Source organism: Bos grunniens, chromosome 8, assembly GCF_055505025.1.
Source record: "Bos grunniens cultivar Pamir isolate PY7600 chromosome 8, Bosgru_T2T1.0, whole genome shotgun sequence".
NCBI classification, from domain to species: domain Eukaryota; kingdom Metazoa; phylum Chordata; class Mammalia; order Artiodactyla; family Bovidae; genus Bos; species Bos grunniens.
In genome coordinates, this window is record NC_141172.1 from 104,077,957 (window position 1) to 104,091,266 (window position 13,310).

Below are 13,310 nucleotides of genomic sequence, written 5' to 3' on the forward strand. Positions count from 1 at the left end.
CAATTGACAGAGGAATAGACACAGAAGAAGGGTACATACAGTCAATGGAATATTACTGAGTCATAAAAAGGAATGAAATTGGGTCATTTATAGTGATGTGGATGGACCTAGAGTCTATCATAGAGTCAGTTAAGTCAGAAAGTGAAAAAATGTATATTAATGCATATATAGAATCTAGAAAAATGGTACCGCAGGGCAGGAATAGAGGCACAGACGTGGAGAATGGACATGTAGCAACAGGGTGGGGAAAGGAGGGTGGGAAGAATTGAGAGAGTATCGTTGACAAATATACACTATTATGTGTAGAATAGATGGCCAGTGAGAAGCTTCTGTGTAACACAGGGAGCTCAGCAAGGTGCTCAGTGATGACCTAGAGGGGTGGGTTGGGGTTGGGGTGAGAGGGAGGCTAAAGAGGGAAGGGATGCATGTATACATAATAGCTGGTTGACACTGTTGTATAGAAAAAAAACTAACAAAACATCATAAAGCAATTATACGCCAATTAAAAAAAAATAGAAGAGAGTAGAGAGAACTCTGTAGAAAGGGAGAGGGAATCATGTGTTGCACCAGAGAGTTAGTTTGATATCTTGGCTTTGTCATTTACAGGTTTTATTTGATTCATCAGTTTACATCACCTCTCTGAGCTTCAGAGAAATTGCTGTCATTGCACTTCTATTAATATACTCTTTAAAGTTTTTTCAGTATGCTCTGTACCCTTGAGCTTCCCAGGTGGCAACAGTGGTAAAGAACCCACCTGCTAATGCAGGAGATGTAAAACATGCGGGTTTGATCCCTGGGTTGGAAAGATCCCTGGATTGGAAGATCCAGGAGGAGGACATGGCAATCCATTCCATATTCTTGCCTGTGGAATCCCACGGACAGAGGAGCCTGGCGGGCTACAGTCCATGAGTCGCAAAGAGTCGGACACAACTGAAGTGACTTATCACTCACACACGTACCGTGTAAACTTACGCAATCTTATCTAGGATTCAGAAGTTCTGCATTCTAGTATTCACTCAGCAGCATTTAGATGTTTGCAGAAATGATTTCGTTTGTAAAAGAAAGAAGATGCCATGGCCATACTCCATCAGCTTATCCGGAGGAACACATGTGATGCACATCTTATAGACCCCGTTAAAACAGGCAAATGGACTCTTCACTAGTGCACCCATTCAATCTGAGCCCCCCCTGTTTTGCCTGATGATGTGCTGTGAATTCTTTTATAAACAGCCACTTTTCCCCATTATTTAGACAAAAAGTGACAAAGTCAACCCCGATTCCCAGAAAAACCTGGACTGTTTTCACTTGACCTTGTATGTAGACTGGCTTTGGGACCTCAGGAGCTGAGAAACATCATCGTTGGAAACTCTGAACATGCCCTGTCACCCACACAGCTCTGCCCCTTCTGGCTTTTCAGCCATCCACCCACCAGCCTCATCTGGCTGAGGCTTTGGTCGGTGTGGGAGAAGAGAGAGGAATCTGTTGGGCTGAGTCATGACCCCAGTGCTGCACATGGTACAAAATCAATTAAAGCCCCCTTGTCTGCGGCCCGAATCCATGACACAGTGGCCTTGAGGAAGGCGGGTCCCTGGCTTCATTGCTCTTGGCAGTCCCCGTTCTCTAGGAAGGCAAGGGGCTGGGGTCCCTGTGGGTCATAAACGATGAATAAGGCACACAGACAAGGGGGTAATTGCTTCCACTTCACCTCCGCTCCCTCCCCCAGAAGTGTTCTTTGGCCAAACCAAATCCAGAGCTCTCAGAAGATCCAGCCGACCCAGAGCCAAGAGTAACTCCCACCTTCCTGCCGCCACTTGCTGTCCCCACGGGCCTGTCCAGAAGATCTGGTCAGGAAGCTGAAAAATAGTTGAGTGTGTGGTGACAGGCGTTGCGGGTTTGCTTTGTAAAAATATTCTGAGCAGGGAAATAAAGCTTTCAGCAGCTTATTTTTCCACTGCTCAGGGGAGCACCCACTTTCTGCTGCCGTAAGCACTTCAGGTACCTTGAAGGTGGGGGGCGGGATGCTTCAGGGGAGAGAACCCACTCAAGGCCTGGATGGGGATGACTCGGTGAAGGGGAGAAGAGCCTTGTCGGAGAAGCTGGCCCTCTCATATCTGGTTCTTAGGATTCAAAGGGACACGATCCAGGCAAGGTAACATTTCTACACATGCTGGATAACAAAGGAAATGTAATGCCAAGCTCCTGAGTTTTGGCTCCAAGGCCCTTCTGAATCTCCTCTGTTTACTTAGCATCGCCCCTCCCAGGCATAATTAAGCCAAACAAACCTGAATGTTAGCAGTTGTCTTATCACATCATGACGCTTCACATCTCCTGGTTGGCAGCTGGATTATTTACCACTGAGTCACCAGGGAAGCCCAGGTTATGCCATTCTATGTATGTATAACATTAAACAATCATTGTCACCTCTTAAGTGCCAGGTTCCCCCTGAAACCATCAGATTCTTTCTTTCATTCTAATACCAGCTCATTCAGGTATTATCATTTCTGTTTTGGCTATTAAATGCCTGGGGCTCAGAGATTAGTATTTTACCTCCTGCATATTCTGGATTTTGAATCCCAATTTTTCTGAATTTCAAAATTCTATATGTATTGTCTCTGTTTTCTCTGAAACTTCTGGAAACAGTGCTCCTTTGAGACTCTGCCAGAGGGAGTTCCGTGTCTTAGATAATCTGTGAAGGTCCAGATAGTGAGCAGGACAGATTGGGAGGCCCTGACTTCTCTAACTTTCCAAGTCAAGGTCCGAAAGGTCTATGCGGCATATGGGTATATCTTGGATAAATACTCAGAGGCTTGGGGGGTAGAAGGAAACTATTTGGAACTGGCAAGTCTAGTCCATTAACACATGCTTATGAGTCAATTTCAAAGCTGAAAGATCTTTCATAAGTGCCAAGTGATATTCAATTAGTCTGAGGACAGATCTTGCCAGCTGAGTAGGAGATGCCCAAATGGACCTGTGAACATGTGAATTATCTACTGTTGATACCGTAGATGCTTGATCCTCCAGGTGTGAGGTAAGAATTCAGTAAATAGGTGCTCCTGGGAAGTGAGGCAGGAAGAGGCTGAACCTCTCCTTTGCATGGGTGTAGGGATCTGGTCTTACAGGAAAGCTTGCCATCAGTCTCTGACAGAGTCCCTTTCGGAGGGTCAAGGTCTAAGCAGGACCACCCATAGGGAATGAGTGTGCTGATGCCTGTAGTCTGGTTTGGATCAGGCAAAGTGGGAAAAGTGTGGTTAGTGTTTAGCCAGAGGGTACAGCAGGGCCATACATGGGAGAAAAATGAACCCCGAGCTAGGAGACAATATACAACCTGTCAGCAAGGGGAACCCAGGGAAGGTCTGGAAAGTGGTTCAGGAGGGAGTGATTAATGGTGTGAGGGCCTGGCGGCTGAGTCTGCTGGACGCCCCTTGCTCAGTGTAGGATGGCCTGGTCTCTGCAAAGCTCTTGGGAGGGTCAGGGAGTCAGCCTTCCCTCTTTGAACCTAAAATCCGCAGTGCCCCAGGTGGATCTCACTTTAGAGCTTAGGAATGTTTGTTTTTCCTTGCTTGAAGGGTTATGGCTGGGGGAGAGTGGGTAGAGTCGAGTCTACTTTTGGAGGCAGAAATCTGAATTTAGGTCCATTCCCCAGTGAGCTCTCTGTGACTGTGAGCAAAAAAGCCTTCTTTTCTTTTGCAATCAGTTGCTGATCTGGGAAATGAGGAATGGGCTCAAAATAGTCCCCAAGCTTTCTTCCAGTGTCAACTTTCCATAATTTCCAGAACTGACTGTTCTCTTTTTTGTTGATTCTGTCGAACTCAAGGGTCTTCCTGAAATGTCCTGTCTACCCGTTCAGTAAATTTGGGAATATTTAGTGAGTAAAGCTGAGTTCAAAAGAACAACCTGTTTTTTTATCTGTTTTGGAGGTTCATTAAAGTGTTGTAAGACATCCTTTAGAGAGAAAATGATGCATATTTATACACTTATTTGTATGATTTTTTCCTTTTGTTAGCTTAATTCTTTAAATGAAATTTATGACAGGGTATAAAGATAAGTTTTGCAACATGAATAATAATCCCCACTTGTTTTAGAATATTACATTTTATTAATGATTTCACCTTGTATCTATGAAGAATGTTAAAGTGTATAAAGCTCATTACTTGCATAATCTTTACTCATCCTCAAAACCATGTGTGATCTAGGCTTTTTTCTTTTTATTAGTTTTTTGAAATAGCCTTATGCTTTTTCAATTACAAAACGAATAATATATAACAGGATACCGAATTAAGTATTTAACATTATTTTCTCCATCTGGTGAAAAAAGAGCCAGAAATTACCATGATCATTCTTGAAAATATGATTCATTTTTTCAATTTAATTGGAGTATAATTAATTTACAGTGTTGTATTAGTTTCTGGTGTACAGCAAAATGATTCAGTTATATATATATATATATATATATATATACTCTCTTTATATGTATATATATATAAAGAGAATTATCTTAATGGATAAAGAAGAGGTGATAGCTTTGAAAGTGTCAGTCACTCAGTCTTGTCTGATTATTTGTGACCCCACAGACTGTAGCTCACTAGGCTCCTCTATCCATGGAATTCTCCAGGCAAGAATACTGGAGTGGATAGCCATTCCCTTCTCCAAGGGATCTTCCTGACCCAGGGATCAAGCCTGGGTCTCCCACATTGCAGGCAGATTCTTTACCATCTGAGTCACCACGGAAACCCAAAGAAGAGTTGATCTATAGATAGATAGATACAAGTCTCTCTCTCTCTATATATATATACTCTCAGTATCAGATCAGATCAGATCAGTCGCTCAGTCGTGCCCAACTCTTTGCGACCCCATGGATCGCAGCACGCCAGGCCTCCCTGTCCATCACCAACTCCCGGAGTTCACTCAGACTCATGTCCATCGGTATAGTATATACTATACTAGGACAGTTTGCATAGTAAGCTATGTAAATTAGGAGAGTTTCCAAGCTCCCCTAACTCCAAACTCCTCAACTCCTAATTCATCTGCCCCACACACCCCTTCCCCCTTGGCAGCCACAAGTCTGTTCTCTATGTCTGTGAGTTTCTTTCTGTTTCATAGGTATGTTCATTTGTGCCCTATCTTATTTTGTGTGTGTGTGTTCTGTTTTAAATTGTGCATGTAAGTGATATCATGTGGTACCTGACTTTCTCTGTCTGACTTACTTCAGTGAGCATAATAATCTCTAAGTCCATTCATGTTGCTGCATATGGCATTATTTCATTCTTTATATGACTAAAAATTCCATTGTGTATCTATGTCTATCTATGTATCTATCTATCTATAGATCAGCTCTTCTTTGGGCTTCCCTGGTGACTCAGATGGTAAAGAATCTGCCTGCAATGTGGGAGACCCAGGCTTGATCCCTGGGTCAGGAAGATCCCTTGGAGAAGGGAATGGCTATCCACTCCAGTATTCTTGCCTGGAGAATTCCATGGATAGAGGAGCCTAGTGAGCTACAGTCTGTGGGGTCACAAATAATCAGACAAGACTGAGCGACTGACACTTTCAAAGCTATCACCTCTTCTTTATCCATTAAGATAATTTTATTTTGAGGCAAGAATGTGGCTCTTTTTCCCCAAATGGAAAGAGGGGTCTACCACCAGAGGCCACTGATACTCCTTGTTATACTCCCTCTGACTCTGTTTCTTCAAACATAAAATTGAGGGCAGCAACATGTCCCTCTCAAGATATTCACAAAGATTCAGTAATTACACACAGGCAGGGTGTCTAGTCCAATGGGAGGCATGATTTGTCCAATCCCAGGGCATTACTCATGAACCTGGAATGTAACAGCACTGGGCATCTAAAAAGAACAGAAGACCTGGGTTGTACTGACCTTGCCAGGTGACCGAGGACTGACTGAGTTACTGAGGTCTCTCAAATCACATTTCATAGGTAATAATCTGCATGGAGAGTAACTAGAAATTACCAATTAGGGATTAGGTCCATCAGTCTAGTTCAGGAGAAGTTGATTTGGTCCTCCCCCCAAAAAACACTTTAAATACGTACAAACCAGGTCCTGTGCTTTATTCTTAGAATACATAAATAAACCAGAGATTAATCCTGGTAGTAAGGAGACTAACATCATAGAAGTAGAAGAACTTAACATGAAACATTTTGAATATATTCTGATAAAAGATTTGATGGGAAATCATAGGATGCTATGGAGACAAAGACAAAAATTCTTAACCTAATGGTTAGAATGGCTGGGATTAAGAAAGTCTTCTCACAGGAGGAACTTAAAGAGTTTAAGACTTATAGAATGAAGATATGATGTGTATGTGAGTGTGTTAATGTCAGTGTATATGTGTGTGTGTGTAAGAGAGAGAGAATGGGAATAAAGGCACTCAAGAAAAGGAAGTCACAAGTGAAGGAATGAAACTGAAGGGTACGTATTAAAAGAATAGAAATTTGGTGGTGCAGGAGATGTAATGGGATAGTTGGGGTAATAGCAAAAACAATGAAGTCGGTTATGAAAGGCTGGTCAGAGTTTGAGGTCTTCATTCTTTGTAAGCCATTGAAAGGTGTCATATAGGGCAGTAACAAAATCAGATGAATGCTTTAGTGCTTTACAAAAAGTCCCTTGGCTTCAGCACAGAGCATGGATAGAGTGGACAAACCAGAGGCAGAGATACTATTTAGGAGGCTATTGCAGTAGTTCCGGTGAGGTGGAGGTGATTGAGTTGGAAAAGTGTATTAGGGAATGGAAAGGAAATCTATTTAGTCAATATTAATCGCTGAAATTAGCAAGAGTGGGAATGTTTTTCATGTGGAGGATGAAAGAGAGTGATGGTAACTCCCGAGCTTGTGATTTGAGCTCTGCGGCTTGGTGGGACCATTCCTTGGGAAGGGAAGAGTAGAGAAGGTGGAGATGAAGAGTTCAGAGAGAAGAAGAAAGATTTTACTCTGGGAATTCTGGGCTGAAGCCTGATGCTCTGGCTTCTGACAATCTTTGCCGTTATCTATGGGCAAATCATGATCCTTCTTTAGCTTTAGCTTCTCCAGTTCTATCATGAAGGTACAAGACTCAAGACTGGTTCCCAAATATGTGTCTGTAGTCTCATAATTCTGACTTAGTATGTCTGTTGTGTACTCCTGGAATCAGGATTTTCGAAAGTTTCCCCTGATGATGTTGCTATTTGTTTGGAGGCCCACGTGATATTCTAATTGGTTTGGACGCCTGTGGATCGGGAGATCCCTCAGGATACCAGTAGCTCAGCCATCTCAGTGCCCTTTTCCCCTGGTTCCGTCTCTGTCCTGCTGACTCTGCAGAGGCAAGCTGGCATCTGTGTGGCTCCACAGTCACTGCCACTGCCTGCCAGTAGCCACAGCTTGTCTCACTTCGGCCCCCGCACCCCCCCTGCCCCCCATCACCTCCGCCCCACAGGTTGGTCAGGGGAATGAAGCCAAGATGATTTCCCTTTGTACAAAGTGAAGCAACTCCCTGCCATGTTTTTTTAAGGATATATGGTTAATCTCCTACTGGGGTAATCTGTAAAAATTGCTCCTGTGGTTCATCGGAATGAAGGGTTGGTTATTTTTTTTTTCCAAGTGTGGTAGTCAGTGCAGAAAAAAGAAACCAACCAACTTCTTTAAAATCAAGGTTTTGAAGAGAAAGCACATTTAGACATTGAGTTTTATTCTTCCAGCTATGCTCAGAGAGTACATGGCCTACCCACCCTTTTGATGTTTTCACTGATCCCACTTCCTGCTATAGATGAGCTCAGCAGACTCTGCATGTAGACATGAGGAAAAGTCATTCAACACACCTGAAAAATTCATTGAGGCCTGGTCATCAATGAGAGGCTTTAGGTGTTACTTCTAGCAACTTGCAAACAACTTTAATTGCACTGAGACCTCCAGGCTGGACCAAGAAGGGGATTCCCTCACAACACGCATGAAAGCATTTGCCTGGAATGAGACAGTACACGTCTTTCCCTCACTGCAAGGCTGGGGCCAATTGTTGGCCCCCTAAACCAAAAGGGATGTGGGAATCTGGTGAGAATTCCAAAGGTTTGGAATATAAGACTTACGTGCAAAGATGAAAAGTAGCAGGCTTTTTCAGCCCGATGGCATTGTAGAATGGTTTAATTATAACCTCCCTGTATAAAGAGGGTTCTCCAGTGAGGTAAACCCGCTACTGGATCCCAGGCTATTCTATAGGAGAGACCACATCTTATTTACTTTTTTATTCTTTCCATGGTTTCCAAAGCTCTGAATGAAATAGTGGCTGAAGAAGCTGATTCAGCAATTATATTCCCAGGTCTCCCTATGGAGCTTAACTTTGGGCCCCTGAATTCCAGTGACACCAATTACAAACTGTGTAACTTTGGATAAGACACATGAACTGTGTGTGTTGTGATTTTCTTACTTGTAAAATGAAGTTAAAACACTGACCATGTAGCGAAATTTTGAGGATCAAGACAGAGCATGTGTATCTAAGGGCTTCCCTAAGCATGGCTCAGTGGTAAAAAGTCTGCCTGCAATGCAGGAGACACAGGAGACATGGGTTTGATCCCTGGATCAGGAAGATCCCCTGGAAGAGTCATGGCAACCCACTCCAGTATTCTTGCTGGGAGAATTCCAAGGACAGAGGAGCCTGGTGCGCTGTGGTCCATGGGATCACAAAGAACTGGACACGACTGTAATGACTGAGCAGGGAGGCAGGCAGGCATGTGTGTCTAAAATACCTACCAGAAAACCTGGAAAATTTATTTAATGTTTGTTGAACATTAAAGCTATGGAGAAAATTCAGACTGGCTACAGAAGAAAAGTAAGTAGAATGACTTGAAGTACTTGTTTTCCTCAGACAGTGCAGGCTTAATTAAGTAGGTTGAACATATGTGCCAATAGATCCCCGATCGAAGGGACAAGGTGACTGCCCTCTAGCCTTGGGAGAACCTGAACTTCCCGGCTTGTGGCCACTTCATATTGTGGTTGTGCACCAAAGAGTGTGTGTGTGTGCATGCACATGTGAGTGCGTACATGCATGTGATGTCTACTAGTGTAAAGTGAACGTCACTCACTTCCGACTCTTTGCGATCCGAATACTGGAGTGGGTAGCCTTTCCCTTCTCCAGGGATCTTCCCAACCCAGAGAACCCAGGTCTCCCATATTGCAGGTGGGTTTTTACCAGCTGAGCCACAATGAGTATAAATGAGGAAACACATTATTGAATGAATAAATACTCATAAGGCCATTAAATGCCTAATTATTTTTGCTATAGCATCTAGTACGTGATTAAAAATGATGCAACATATAGATTGTCTCTTTTGAACGTTGGTATTGGGAGTGATAGAGGAGGGCCAAAAATAACTGTATTCAAACACATACCTATAAATATAATAATATCCAATGGCTTTATATGATTTAAATTCTCTGTTCAAACAGTTACCATGTTTTTCCCCCAAATTACATCAGTTCAGTTCAGTTCAGTCACTGAGCCATGTCTGACTCTTTGTGACCCTGTGGACTGCAGCACGCCAGGCTTCCCTGTCCATCACCAACTCCTGGAGCTTAATCACACTCGCATCCACTGAGTCGAGGATGCCATCCAACCATCTCATCCTCTGTCGTCCCCTTCTCTTCCTGCCTTCAGTTATTCCATCTAACCCATCTCCGCATTCCCCTCTCTCCAGGAAACCAGCAACACCCTGGTTTCAATACATGTTACAGGAAAGCCAAGAGTGACTTGGTGTCTTCTATAATCTGAGAATAGGATCAAAAACAAACAGAAACTACTCTCTCCCTCCGATTGTTCACGTTCTTGTGGCAAAGTCAGATTTTGTCCTGGAAGCCTTTCCCAACTATAGTTGTGATAATGTATTAGCCACACAATTGATTTATTTAAAAAGAATAGAACATTATAGATAAAAGTGAAGCTCCTTACTCGTCTCCCTGCAAGGCAATCACCAGCATGAATTTTGTCACTCCTGTGTTCCATGTTTATTGTGAAATGTATTGTGTATCCATAAATGATACATGTTGTTGCTGTTTTTTCTAAAAAAAAAAAACTTTTTACATAATGATTTCATACAATTTTTTTTAAACAAACTTGCTTTCCCACACTTTTCTATTCAATATAGCATTTTTGAAATCCATTCATGTCTTTATACAATAGGTCTCATTAATTTAACTCATTTCGTTTTTTATCATTAGAGAACATTGTATGAATATACCACCATTTAATTGCCTATTTCCTGTTGAAAGAGAAAAAGATTGTTACAATTTTTTTCCATTCAAAACAAGCAGTGTTACTATGAACACCCAGGATACCTGGATACATGTGAACAATGGTTTCTCTGAAGGAGAATTGTGAAGGTATTGGGTATGCACATTTTAAACGTCATTATCCTCAGCCAATTTCTCTCCAAAGTGATTGTACGAATTTACACTCCCACCAGCAGGGTGTGAGAGTTCTGCTTTCTGGAGTCTTTACCTAAAGCTGATGTTGACAGACTTTTTCATGACTGTCAAATTATTTGGTGTGAAATGGTGCTTCATCTTGTTTTCGTTTGTATTTCCTTTGCGAGGATAATCATCTTTTCATACATTCACCAGCTCCTCTGAATTGTCTGTTTTCATCATTTGCCCACTTTTAAAGTCATATTTGTTTAAATTGACATATAATTTCTCTACCTATTCAAGATTCTAATTCACGTTGATTTTATATATTACAGATATCCTTTCCACATGTGCTGTTTTTTCCTTTAGTGTGTTTTGTAGAAGAGAAGGGTTTAATTTTGAGGTTCTCAGTTTTATCAATGCTTTCCTATAAACTGATTTGAGAGTTATTTAAGAAATCTGGTTCTTTTCTCCTACTCAAAAATTACCACGAATTTATTATATAAAAATTATATATATAATACATAAATTAATCTTCTAATTAATGTGTTTTCTCATTTATCATTTTATTGCATTATTTTCATGTGAGATGCATGTTTTAAATGGAAAGTCTTGCCAGTCATTGTTTGTTTTCTTTCCTTTCACTGATTTTTAATGCTATCTCTATCCTTGCCTGTTTCTCGCATGTATTTGAGCTTATTGAAGGGCTTCAGATTCTGTTCCATTCATCTGATTTTCCTCCCCCTGTTCCAGTGTCACTGTTTTCATTTCAATAGGTTGAAAATATAATGTCTTAATAGAGACATAGCTAAAAGCTACCTCCTCTAGAATTCTTGCCTGGGAAATCCCATGGACAGGGCTGCCCGGCAGGCTACAGTCCGTGAGGTCACAAAGAAGTCAGACATGACTTAGCAACTAAACAGCGGCAACAATGCAGAGTTGTAAAGGGAAAATCTTGTTGCGGTTTTGTTTTAAATCTCATTGAATGTATTAAAGACTTGGATCAAGTTAATAGGTTTCTGAATTTTAACATCTCTATCCATGGAAGTGGCACGGTTCTCCATATATTTTGTTGTCTTTTATTTTTGTTAAGAACATTTTATAATGTTCTCCTCAAGATTTTACTTTAACTATTTATACACAATTTTGATTTTTTATTATATTAGTTACTGATATGATACACTTTTGTGTATTATTCAAACATTCTGAAACTTCATGGTTGCTCCATTAGTTCCTTTATGGCTTTTCTTGATTTACTATATTGAAATTCTTACAATCACTAAATACATAATTACAGCTTACAATTCTTATGCCTTATTTGTTTCTCTTGTCTTATTTCATAGTTAAGACATGCAGTTGACCAGTAATGGTGCATGATGGGGACTACACTCTTATCTTTTCATGACTTTAATAGAAAAGCTTCTCAATTTCAGCATTAAGTTTTATATTTGCAGGATATTGATAGCTACCTAAGGAAGTTCCCTGCAGTTGATAGTTTGCTAAAAAATTTGTCTCAAATAAATGTTGAATTTTATGGCAAATTTTATGTATCTGTTGAGACATCTGTTTTCTCTTTTCAAAGACTCACATATTGAATAATAAAACCTTAATAGATTTTTTTCTTGGTGACACATATCTGTCTTTCTATGACAAATTCTAGTAGATAACAGTGCTTCTTGATTAGGTTTAGACAGTGCTAGGTACAAAAGAGACCTTCATGACCCAGATAATCACGGTGGTGTGATCACTCACCTAGAGCCAGACATCCTGGAATGTGAAGTCAAGTGGGCCTTAGGAAGCATCACTATGAACAAAGCTAGTGGAGGTGATGGAATTCCAGTTGAGCTATTTCAAACCCTGAAAGATGATGCTGTGAATGTGTTGCACTCAATATGCCAGCAAATTTGGAAAACTCAGCAGTGGCCACAGGACTGGAAAAGGTCAGATTTCATTCCAATCCCAAAGAAAGGCAATGCCAAAGAATGCTCAAACTACCACACAGTTGCACTCATCTCACACACTAGTAAAGTGATGCTTAAAATTCTCCAAGCCAGGCTTCAGCAACACATGAACCATGAACTTCCTGATGTTCACACTGGTTTTAGAAAAGGCAGAGGAACCAGAGATCAAATTGCCGACATCCACTGGATCATTGAAAAAGCAAGAGAGTTCCAGAAAAACATCTATTTCTGCTTTATTGACTATGCCAAAGCCTTTGACTGTGTGGATCACAAGGAACTGTGGAAAATTCTGAAAGAGATGGGAATGCCAGACCACCTGACCTGCCTCTTGAGAAACCTGTATGCAGGTCAGGAAGCAACAGTTAGAACTGGACATGGAACAACAGACTGGTTCCAAGTAGGAAAAGGAGTATGTCAAGGCTGTATATTGTCACCCTGCTTATTTAACTTCTATGCAGAGTACATCATGAGAAACGCTGGGCTGGAGGAAGCACAAGCTGGAATCAAGATTGCCGGGAGAAATATCAGTAACCTCAGATATGCAGATGACACCACCCTTATGGCAGAAAGTGAAGAAGAGCTAAAGAGCCTCTTGATGAAAGTGAAAGTGGAGAGTGAAAAAGTTGGCATAAAGCTCAACATTCAGTAAACTAAGATCATGGTATCTGGTCCCATCAATTCATGGCAGATAGATGGGGAAACAGTGGAAACAGTGGAAACAGTGGCTGACTTTATTTTTATGGGCTCCAAAATCACTGCAGATGGTGATTGTAGCCATGAAATTAACAGATGCTTACTCCTTGGAAGGAAAGTTATGACCAACCTAGACAGCATATTAAAAAGCAGAGACAGTACTTTGTCAACAAAGGTCTGTCTAGTCAAGGCTATGGTTTTTCCAGTGGTCATGTATGGATGTGAGAGTTGGACTATAAAGAAATCTGAGCACCGATTTCGATGCCTTTG